Consider the following 12,978-nt stretch of genomic DNA (forward strand, 5'->3'; position numbering starts at 1 on the left):
AGTCAGAAATCCCCCAGGGAAAGCCTTTATTGCCCAGAAGCCACTGAAACCAACCGTATCTCCTCCAATTAAATGCGAATCTCCTCAAGTTAATCAAAACACCATGAAGCTCAACTTCAAGATGCCCAAGGTTTGATTGAACTGTTGCTAATACTGCAAAAAAGAAAATTGTATCTCTATTAAATCATGTGAATACAGTCAACGAATCCAAGAACTAAGTTGTCTGGAAGAAAGTCCCTGGCAGCAAAGTAAAGGCCTTGTTATAAGCCCATTGTAGTTCAGTTGTTTGCTCCCTCACTGAGCCTGGGACGAAATGTGGCGTTGATGTGGGTTGTGGGGGTCATGAAATTTTGTATAGGAAAAATGAAAACCTTTACTTCTTGAAAGCCCATTTCAAATAATTAGAGCCAGAGCACCGATGGTCCGAAAGCCCTATTGTTCTTCAAGGATTTATTATTCCGCGTTATTATTATTCTCCGTAAACAATTGCATTTTTGGAGTACAGCGAGCCAGCTAAACAGATGCCCCGGGGGCCACATTTACCGACATGCACGAAATTCGGTGGACATGTGTATCACACCGAGATGTACCAAAAAGTTCCAATGCACCATTACGTCAACTCCATAGCCCGCCATTTTGAATTTAGTCGCCATTTTCAAAAGTCATGACAAAGGGGGGGCTCGAACCATAAACCTTCTTTTTGAGAGGCAATAGTGCGAATCCCTTCTCTTCCAATCTTCCCAAGATTGTGACAAATCTTTGGCTCACTGCAACCTATAACTCCACCATCCATAATTATTCATTCAAATGTGACCAACATTGCTGCAGACATTGTTTGGATAGTAGATATACATGTTTTCAAGGGGGTCTGCAGTGATATTTAAATATCTTCCTGTAATGTGTAGTGTATGCCAAACTTTTTCAATTTCTCCAAATGTTTCAACTTCACTAAAAGTTGAACCACCATCAACAGGCCGAGGTGGAATTTGAACCATTTATAACAACCTTGGTGAAGTAGAATCTTTTACCTGTTGAGTTAACCAGACTGTCGGTTGAGTCGCTGGAAAGCTCTGAGTGAACTCCGTGAACCACTTTCTCCATCACGAGTCATTCGTCAGCGCTGAAGATAGTCCAGTGGTCGAATGCCGCTTCAGAGCAGGAAACGACCTCATGAGGAAGCGGGTTCGAACTCCCCTGAAGGTAATCCACACATTTCACGGAGGGCGAGTCCGTGTAAGGGTAAGCCACACGGTCTCGGGTTTGCGTTGTAATGCAGTCATACTAATACCTCAACAACAAAACAAAAATCCTAATACTAAAAATCAACAACAAAATATAAAGGGTGTATCTATATCTTCTTGGGTTTCTGTCTGAAATACCACAAACTTTATCCCCCAAAATCCCATGAATACATTTTAATGCTATAGTATGACTTTTTTTTTTTTTTTTTTAATCATCATATTTCAGACGACCACTGATCAAAGATCTCTCCAGAGCTGCTGGAACGAGTCAAAGGTAGCTCCGGATGGAGAGGAAAGACTCCACACGGGCCAGTAAGCCAGTGAATGACAGTAGGTGAGCTGAGACCCGAGATTCACTGCTGAACCCTCTGAAGGTGTCGTGGGCCTGTCGGGGAAACATCGAGGAAGGCGGGTGCCCCCTTGGTAACCATGAAAATGCCTTCACTCACTTTCTCAGGTGTGCAATAAGCGGAATTAACATGTGTTAACGTGTTAAACGTGTTAACGTTCATCAAAGCTCAAATACCAACAAATCCCCAACAACTGCTTATCAAATGTCTTTGATAATCAACAGAAGCAGCAACGCATATATAGTTCAGTCTGTTGGTCAACATACTGCAGAATAGATAGACAATGGGAATCAAGACACTGCACACTCGTGTTGAGTAAAGGCAGCCTCAGCTGGTGGGTTCCGTATCTAGTGTGTGTGGGTCTGTGTGTACATGTAAGAATAGAAAAGCTGCAGGCTTCCTCAGTCTTCCTCAGTGCGGTATAACTGTCCCACGGGTCCCCTTTGGTGATGTGAGGAGAGGAGAGGGCAGGGCAGGAAGAAGACATGGCCTTAAGTGTGCACTCACAAAATGACTGGGGGGGGGGGGGGGTAAAACTACAAAGATGAAAAAATAAGTTTGCCTCCCAAAGATTGATTGAAAATAACATTCAGTGACAAAAGTTTGTCCATGCCCACATAGAGGTGTTTTCTGATCTGATATCCTGATTGGCAGCATGACACTGTGTCTGACCTTTTCCAAATCACAGTGGAGAAAATACATCAGGTTCATGACATCACATGCCTATGGTTTGGATGAGTACTGAAGGCTTTATTTGCCATGGTTACATTATTAAACACTTTGTTTGATCTGCTAGGCATCTTTAAACCTGTTGGACAGATGAAGGTTAGCTGTCTCCAGTCTTTATTCTGAACATGGCTCTTTCGGCTTTTTACTTGGCAGGTATGAGCGTGGGATCCATCTTCTCATCTAACTCTCAGCGAGACAGTGCAAAAAATGTCAAAAATGTCACACTTCCTTTAAGCCCCACACAGACAGTGTGAGAGGAAAGAAACCAACTTCTGAACAAATGCTGTGGAATATGCAACTCGTCAAATGTGCGGTCAGGAGAGGATGCAGGAACAGAGTTATACTCTCATCTGGCTTTCGGCCTCACTGCTTCCCTCATGCAATGGAGGCATTGCAAGGCTTGTGTTTATGAAAACACACTCCATGAAATGAACCCCAAGTCACAGCTCCAAATTCAACCAAATTGTATTATCCTCCCATCACACCCCATTACAGCCACACTTGAGCAACATGCAAGCATCCGCCTCCCAAAGCCCCCACCCGTCTCCCCTAATGAACATTATCTCGGCATCCTAAAAGCAATGGAGAGGAGCAGAGGGAGGCCAAATCTAATCAGAGCTACTTAGAGCTCTCTGTGGGGTTTGCTGGGGCTCTGAAGAGCCAGCCAGCAAACAAACACAAACACACACGGACACACTGAGAGGAGAAAATCTCTGTTCCTATGTTTTGTGCATACTGTAATTCAGATATGGGAAATTAGCAGCATCACATGATTGTACACACACAAACACACAATGAACTGACACACACACAAACATGGCTTCATCAAAACACTTGTGAGGACTCTACATCTCAGATTTAACACAATGTCAACCTGTTCAGAAAGCTAGTGTTTAAACCCATTGAGCACACAACCAGGTCCAAGAAAACGTGCAAACTCCAGACAGAAAGGGACCAACCAAGGTTCAAACAATAGGTGTTTTCATACCAAACAGTTGTAAGGACTTTCTTGAGAGGAACTACCACCTGAGAGTTTCCCTCAGGACTACATCGGTTCTAAAGCCTTTTGTAGTTCACATTCGCACCGCCAATAGTCGAGATTGATATTGCTCTTGTCTTTTCAGAGAATCTACTGTGGCTGTGAACTTCACGAAAAACATGACAGGCACTCTCCAGAGTCAGTGTTTGGTTTGTCCCTTCTAGGCTACTGTAGAAACATGGTGGTGCAACATGGAAGAGGACCTGCTCCCTCAGTAGAGATGAAGGGCTCATTCTAATGTAACAAAAACACTGTGATTCTTAGTTTCAGGTGATTATACATTAATGAAAACAGAACATCTGCTCCTAAATCCTACACACTGGACGTGATGGATAAAAACACTCAAGATGTTTCATTTGACAGGGTTTTTGTACTTTTCCACATAGTTTCCCTGATAAAACAGAAGTAGATGAATAAATATATTTTACATTTGCATAATCATTCATCAGCGCACTTCCTACAGCATTTATCATCTGATATACCAGAGCCAAACCACTGTTATCATCATCCAATTACCCAGATACTGTACACAGCTCCATATGTGTATGTAATGTATCATAATACACACAAAAACACACTCTACATTCAGTGTTGCCTCCTCCACACATCCCTATGGGTTACAGCAAGCTCACAATATCTGCATACATTTCCCGACAGCTGCATTATCATCTTGTATGTCATTTGAGTGGATTTAATTTGTCTAGTTTCCTCTTCTCCAAAAAGCCTCCTCACCATCAGCCGCCCTGTCATCTAACAGTGTGTTTGTTTGCCTCCAGGCAGCACAGTCAGGAACAGTGTGCCCCGGTGAAGGGGCCCAATCCCCTGCTGCATTAATGTTGTCATAAATTCATATCACTAGGGGACATTTGTGTCTTGGGCTGACAGCATGAGACGAGGCTTTCTAAATTCTAGTCTGGTAGCCTGTCACAGTTGGTCATTGTCCTGCTCTAGAGGGGCAGAATCAGTATGATAGGACCTCTAGGATGTGCAGTGATGAATGCGTCTCATCTTCTATCGCCTTCTAATTTTCATGTTGCTGCTCTGTGTTCCTCGCCGTCGTCGATCACCTTCAGCCTCTCCAAGTCTGCTCCCTCTCCCTTCGCCCCATTCATGTGTCCACTCGTCTTTTCACCTCATCTTATCTCCTCTCAACGCTCCTATTCCAACTTTTATTTGTTCTTCTCGAGTCCGCTGCATGCTCTGTCACTTTCCTCTCAACTCATTTAAACCATATATAAACATATAAACCCCTATTGAGCCCCCCATGAGTGGGAGAAAAATGTTGGAAATATTGTGGGAATCTTATCTGAACCAAACTCAATTAAATTTTCTGAAGGAGCCGTCAGCCTCGGAGCATGTCTCATAACTGCTTCTGAGTGTCCCTGCTGCTCTGCCACATTGTCTGTGATTTGGTTTTCTGTAAAGTGAAAAAGGAAGTTAATGTTTTTAGGAGAGCCTCCGGTTTGCCCGCAAAACTTTTCGAAGTCTAGGAAGTGAGTAAATCCCACAGGTGAGTATGTTTGAATATTCAGGATCTCCTATTCAGTATGCGCACTGTTTTATCTCAATACAAAAAAAACTAGAGGCCAAAAAAAAAAAAAAAAAAAAGCCTCAGAGCAAAGGATTTCAAGCATGCAAATGCAAATATGTAAGATGATCAAATTTTTAAATGTTCTTATAGGGCTCAGGATGGTGTATATGCATGGCTACTCTGCGCCTATAGCAGCCCTCCTCCACACAAAGCCTCTGTCATCTTTACTGCGGACCAAGAAGAGCAGCACATAATCCAGAGTCAACAAAAATCTGACAGGCACCGACCCCACACAGAAGAACTGTGTTAGAAATATGACAGCATTACACAATCCCGCCCGCCTCTCTGACCCAGTCACATCCCCTGCCCAGAGACAAGCGAGGAGGAGGACTTTGAGGAGGCAGATGCTGATGACGAAGGTTGCAGCGACTGAAGATATTCATAAAAGCATAACTGCAGTTAAGACAGAAGAGCTTTAAAGCATTGTTTTCTAGAAACAACTTGGAATAGCAAACAATTTCCATTTGTTCCATTGTGGTTTTAGGGGGAACAAATCAGTTCAGTTTAGAGCAAAGTCATGAAAGAGCCCTGAACCCAAACACACTATACAGTCATGTATTTCCCTTAGTAGGCTACACTTAAATATTAGTGCACCTAACTTGTAGTGTGTAACTTCAGTCATGGTAGTGCTGTCTCAAATCCCACACGGCTTGTTGTGCATTTACCGGAAATGACGACGGCAACATTTAAATGCGTCACCCGCGAAAATATCTTTTGACTTTGTTAAGTTACTTAAAAATGAATTTGTTTTGTGCCTCCTGTTTCGCAACCGCGGGGTTAAACATACGGATGGCTTCTATTCGACAACAGTCTAGTGGTACTTAATAAAAACGAAACACTTGTGTGTGGACGTGTACGACTTACTCATTGCTGCAGCTGCCTCCTTCGTTACTTTCAGCAGTTTCGGTCGGTACACAGTACAACAGGTTAAATACAGTGCAATAGAAAAATATATATGTTTTTAAACTGTTACAGTTTAACACTAGGTGGCATAAAGATCTAGGATATACAAATATTTTGCAGTTTAAGCCGTTACAGTTTTAATTGCTTTTTGTTTTAGACAGTGTTGAATTGAGAAGGCCTGAATGTTTTGAGGTGAAGAAATCTGAAGCACTCAAGAATGTAATAATTTAGAAGGCCTTTATTATCTCTGCTTTTTAATCACATTGAATACATGTTTTGTTTGAACTCTTTTCAAAAGACGATAAAGCACAGTTTCTAATCTGTAAATTTACATTTATGGATATATCAAATTTGGTCATTATGATAATGAGATTCATTGTGTACATATAAATGTTTTTCTATTTATTTTTTAGAGGAGAACAAGTAATACATTGTTCCAAAGTTAGGTAAATCTTTAATCAATATTTTCTATAAGGTTTTGCCAAAACTTCTTCACAATCGAGCACTGTAAAAATAGATTCATATAGGTTTCTGGAAAACCATAACAGAAACTACACTTTACATCAATGTCTATTGTAATTTTTTTCCAACAATTTTCTGAATTTTATTCGAGTTTAAGACGCTACAGAACATTTCTGAAAAAAGTGACCTTCAAGCCAGAATCTTTTCTGTGTGTGTGTGTGTGTGTGTGTGTGTGTGTGTGTGTGTGTGTGTGTGTGTGTGTGTGTGTGTGTGTGTGTGTGTGTGTGTGTGTGTGTGTGTGTGTGTGTGTGTGTGTTTTGACTGTGAGGTTTGTGCCTTGTGAAGTGTTACGTCACCATGACTCAGTGCCTGGCTGACCTCAGCACACCTTCCTCAGGCTGCTGCTCGGCCTCCAGCCAGAACCTCGTCCTGAAATGGCATGTCCACAAACACGCACGCACGCGCACACAGACGCACATCCATCCGCTCTCACACACTCACACACTCACACAGACGCACATCCATCCGCTCTCACACACTCACACAGCCCCACTCAGACAGATGCACCGCTTACACACAGGTGAACAGACACACAAAAGGAGACCCAAAAAAGTCAGAAAGAGTCTTTCCCTTTTCAGATGTCGACGCTAGAGCCTCATAAGTGGGAAAGTCTCTCAAGCACAGTTGTTTTGAGAAAAGGGGATAAGTGAGGGGTTGGCCACATGCTGAAAAGGACTTATTGATCATAACAAAAACATAGAAATGTTCTGTCAGTTTTGTGCAAGAAAGATCAACAGGAGCAACATCACTTACTAGCTTTTTCTTTTAGAAGTCCATTTCTAAATTTTTATCTTCAGCATACTACTATTGGTGAATGTTCTCCCAGAATTTCTCCTTCAGTCCAAATAGCATAGTTTAGCTCAGCTTTGTTTCCCATTCTCCCAGTGAACATGGATGTAGAGTACAGAACCTCTTGATCCTGTCTTGTATGTGATAGGAACAGACAGCAGCTCTGAGTCGGATCATCTTGATAAAATCTTTGTTTACACTGCATACATTATGTTACAAATAAACACACAGTTTGTTGTCAGCGCTGATCTGCTCAGAACCAGTATGACATATTTCCTTTTATCTCTAGTATTATCAAAATCATTTGATTTGTGGTGTGTTTGTAGCCAAGCGGGATAAGATGCATACTATCATCACAACATCCTCGGTTTGAATACACCTTGCCGTCCCCTCTCACCCGACATTTCTTATCCCTCTGCTCGCTACTGCTAAAAGTAATAATAACAATATATTATTGTAGATATGAATGCTTGACTCTCTTTAGAAGATATTGAGCCTTTGACAGATGGTACCAGTCGGGAATCATAACATATCGTACAAAACCAAGAGGAAAGAATCTCCAAAAGACCCACCACACACACTGGAGGGCAAGTCAGTACTGAGAAAGGCAAAATGCAAAATGAAGAACTTAATGACTTCTGTATAATTACTAATCTAAACACTATACTTAATCATGACATTTTCATCAGACCATTTGTCATTCTGTGGCAGACTTTTTTCCTCTCTTTTAGGTTTTTAAGATTATAGTTAGTTTTGTTTTTCTAATATTTTCACATTATATGTTTAGCTGCTGGTTTCTAAAGTCATCGTAAGCCACACAATTTGTTTTGGTCATAGTCTGTCTTGAGCTCAATGAAATGAAGGCTGCCTTTAGCTCCTTTGAATGGTTTATCGTTTCATTTTTAAATGTTAGTGGGCATAAACTAGACGAATCAACAGCTCTCATTAATTAATGCATTTATAATATATTAAATATTGTAAGTCGGGTCTATCACCCCTTTTTGTGTTACTGTTGATAACGTATGTCTTACTCTGCATTTGTGGGTATACATTTTAATGTGTTTACTGCATCAAACAATACAAGAAGCATGATTTCCTCCTTCTGTTACACCAAAACAACCAGGACCTCACAGATCTCTGTTAGGTGATGGTAGAAACTGTAGCCAACATAATTGTCAGGAGGGTAACTTGTGTGGCTCATTAGCCCCTTTGTACTCTTTGACCTGTTTTCCAACCCTCCCTCAGATAGAAGCCAATATTCTTACATTTTCAGTGTCTCCAACTTTGCCTTGAAACCATCACTTAAATACTGTAATAAATTATATTTCCATGGCCTGATCTGACATACTGGCATGAGGAGACATAAACCCCAGAGCAGAATCACAATCCCCAGACCCATTACAGAGCCAGCTGGCATCAGATGTGCTTTTCAGTCTAAAATAAATAATATCAATTCATGGGAGGAAACTGATGTAACACCAAAACCATGGAGGCTTTAAAATGATAACCAAAGAGGGGACAAAATGATATAGAGATGGAAATATGGCTGTTTTCACTTAAATCAAAATATAATAGTGGCATTGGTGTATCGGACACATTGATTACAAACAATTTTATGTATCTGTGTGTTCATCTTTGCTTATTTGTGTGACTTCATGAACTTTGCACCTCTCCTCACGGCTCACACCAGCTCCCTGGAGGGGGAATTAGCCAGCGGACTGGGAAGATGACCAGAGGGTCCTGTTGTCTATGTACACCGTGTACAGCACAGCCCACACTCTGTATATTAAAACCATGTACAGTATGATGCACTCCAAGCTCCAATTTCTTCATCGACTAACTGTGAATTTGAAAGACACACACACACACACACACACACACACACACACACACACACACACACACACACACACACACACACACACACACACACACACACTTCTGTCTGTCTCTCTGTCTCTGTCTTGTCCATTTCCTTTCTAGTTCTGTCTCTGTCCCTTACTCACCTCATGGTCCATGAGTGACTGATGGCCTTTGACAGCTCAGAACACGATGACATGGCCAGCAGTCACCCAGCATGGAAAGAGGGAAATCCCTTTGAAATAAAAATTACACACACACTTAAAAAAAAAAAAAAAAGCAGGGAACAACCTGCCCTGTGTTTATGTTTAACCCTCACACTGCTGAGTGCTGAGAGTGAAAAAAAAAAGAAAGACTTGAAAAAAGGAGTGTGTGTGACTACGTACATGCTTGTGTGTGAGTGTGAATATAAGTAAAGTAGGCAGAGCTTGATGCCCTCGCTTTCTTTTTATACACAAGCAGGATGGAGAATCCATGTACCCTGTCAGCTTGGGACGGCCTATATGATGCCCGCTCTCTCTCACACACTCACACACACACACACACACACACACACACACACACACACACACACACATATTAGAAAGGCTGGCTGCCTGGAGGAGAGCAGTGAAGACAACTGAGGTGTAAAACCCTGACTGATGGCCTTTGACAGCTCAGAACATGTGTTTGTTTAGAAAAGATGAAGGACAAAAATATAGTGAAAGAAGAAATAATTGTCTTTTTCTTAAAATATAAGGGGCGTGGTACCTGATCATGATTCAAAATTCAATGAAAAAACCTCTGTAGATTTTTTTTTTCACTCTCAGCACTCAGCAGAGTGTGAATGTGCTTTTTAATCAAAATTGTTTTGTTTTTTTTGTTGTTTTTTTTGTCCCAAAAGACAGCTAGAATTACCACCTTGCGATTGTATGCCTCCACCAAGCCATCAGGTTGCAGTTTACGTCGACTTTTTTTTTTTCCAGACTCATAATATATGTAGTGAATTCTTGAAAGAATTTGACCAATAAAGGATGATTCTAAATGAACAAAAAGTTGTTGCCATGACTGTAGACAATGCTTCGAATATGGATGTTGGTGAAAAATACCACAAATTCTAAAACTTCAAACACCTTTTCAACTCGACAGCACAGAAGAGCTACACAGTCATATCAGGTAAAAGGTAAACACCCAAGATTTGTGTCAGTATCCGACTAAAGGTGAAATGTGGTCACAACCTCCCCCTTCTGTTCCTGAGTTATGGCATTCCACAAGAATGGAACTAACTTAAGGTAACTATGACCTACATCCACCAAATTTTAATCACAATTTTCTTTGGGCCAAGTGAATATTTGTGCCATATTTTAAGAAATTCCCTCCAGGCGTTCCGGAGATATTGTATTCACAAGAATGGGACAGACATAGAACGGACGGACAACCCAAAAACATAATGCCAAGGCTACAGCTGGTACCGGCACAGCGTGGAGGCATAAGGACATCTGGGACATCACCAATCAGTTAAACCTGACATATTTTGATGATGTAGTGGTTTGCTGCTACTGATATAGTCTCATTTGCAACTGTATGCACATATCATAAACACGTAATGCACTATATGGACTTTGATTCATTCGGTTGAGGTCGAGTTCAGTCTCAAGTCTTTCCTCCAGCCTCAATCTAATTCTCAACAGTGAGCTCCACCACTGCGATAACAGGCCAAAGTGCCCTCACAAGCCAAATTTAAAACCTAATTTGGGACGCGTGCTATAAACTATGGCTTCAGCTAAATGCTCCACAAAACATGTTTGTTGCATTACTTCTCCCTACGTAACAATGTTTATCGGTAGTGTTAAATAATCTAACCAATAAAGGACATAAGAAGTCAAACCTGTAAAAATTTACATTAACTCCAAAATTTCAAAGAAACTTAAGGAAGCCATCGCATGCTGTGCAGAAGTTTTAAGGCCCTTCAAAATGTTCACGTAAAGAAACAAAAAGAGGCTCCATGTGCAGAAATGACTTCTTTTTCCTCACCGCTGTTTGACCCGAGACTCATGGACTTTAGGAAAACTCCTCTCCTTCACAGCCTCGGGACAGAACAGACAACCACACACAAGTGAGTGGAGTGCAACCAAGCAACCAACCAAACAGTGGGATATTAAAACCTGAACTATTACAAGTGGTCCCCCTGTTGTGCAGCTACAACGTAGGACAAAAACATTTAGGAAAGCACCTCGTGGGTAAACTCAATATCGTGCATTTAGAAACATTTTGTATGCAGACAAGAGTGCATACTGTATTATTTTTGGGTAATGGAGTAAATATAATTTTCCGTCCTGCAAAAGAATTCAAACGATGGAACAAATATGATCTTACAACATCAACGTTTGGGCAACTTCTGGCCTCACAATGCTGGTCCAGAAATGGTAGAAAGAGAAGGCGAGACAAATCCAATTACGTGTTCCCCGGAAGTAACCGGGCATACAGTTTTAAACAGAAATCCCTCTTCACTTCCACGTTACCGCAGCAGAAGCTGGTTAAAGGAGTGGGTGGTGTGATCACAGTAGATGCAAAAAAATGGAGTGAAAGAGAAGATGCATAAGTAAAAAAGAAAGGAGACAGAAAAACAAAGTGGTGAGCTCAGATAACTAAAAAATACATTTAGGGCAGTGCATGAAGAGGACAGGGGGAAGAAGAGCAGCGAAGTCACTTAGGAAAAGGACAAAAGTGGTAGAAAAGAGGGGAAGAAGAGCAGAGGAGGAGGCGACGGAGCAGAAGACGGAAGTTGATGAGATATATGAAAAAAAAAAGATGTGGAAAATAAGGAGCGGAGGACAGTGACTCATCATGTCCAGGCCAAGAGGATTCTCGTTTAATTGAAGAAGTCAAAAATATAAAGTTCTCTGAAGGTTGTTAAGCACTGGATATTTCGATTTTTATTTATCTTTATTAATTCTACAGCATCAAAACAACCCAAAATATACAGCCAGAAAGAGTTGCCTTCAGTCACAAGAAGAACAAGGAGTCCCGCAACAGATGGTCCGATCACCAGAGAGCTCTGATCTCAACTTCATGGAGTCAGTCTGAGATTACATGAAGCAAATGAGACGGTCTAAATCCACAGAACAACTGTGGCAAGCACTCCAAGACGTTTGGGGGGAGAAAAAAAAAACTCCCTGCCAAACAACCTCTCGGCTAAATCTGTGTGACTGTGCAGAGCAGAACTGGTGCTGTTTGAAGGGAAGAAGGCTCACACCAAACATTCCATTTGTCCTAATTTAGTTGAAAATTTAGTTTATGGAAGCCATCTTTTGTCCACAATTTCTCACCCGACAAACCTTTTCTCTGAAACAACTGTAACATCAGAAATAACAGAAAAATAAATATCCTTACTATTTCTTAGCTGGTTCCGAAAATATATAAATCACAGTTTTAATCCTTTTGATGGGAATATGCCATCATATGAACGATTTATGTCTACAGACAATTTTTCCTTTCAGAAAATATAATTCTTAAACTTGTGCTATTCCTCATTAGTTAATTCAATATGTGAAAAGACACTTAACTCATGGTGAAGCTATATGTAAACTGTAACTTTAAATACAGTAACACAGCCATTACTGATGGAGGATGAAATTGAATAAGGATATTTGGCAAACTTTTCCGAGAAGGAATAAAACTGTAAATAGACGCACATTTTTCTGGAAATTCAAAATCGAAAATATAAAGTAGAAAAGGGCTTCATATGGACCTTGCACCACATCATCATCGATTGGTTTCAGACTTTGAATGTCTACTGCCAAATAAAGTAAAAACTTTTTTTTTTTAAGCCCCAAAACAGAATTTGAGAAAACCTGAGAAAAAGAAACATCTAAACAAGAACATCTTAAGAACAGTCTCCTTACAATTGGTATTTATATGTACATATTTCCTTTTTATTTGGGTTCTTCAACAAGGTTGTTGTTGTTTTTTTAA

Source organism: Brachyistius frenatus, unplaced genomic scaffold, assembly GCF_029030835.1.
Source record: "Brachyistius frenatus isolate BFR_SWC_R1_liver_20210118 unplaced genomic scaffold, ASM2903083v1 Contig_17, whole genome shotgun sequence".
Taxonomy (NCBI): domain Eukaryota; kingdom Metazoa; phylum Chordata; class Actinopteri; family Embiotocidae; genus Brachyistius; species Brachyistius frenatus.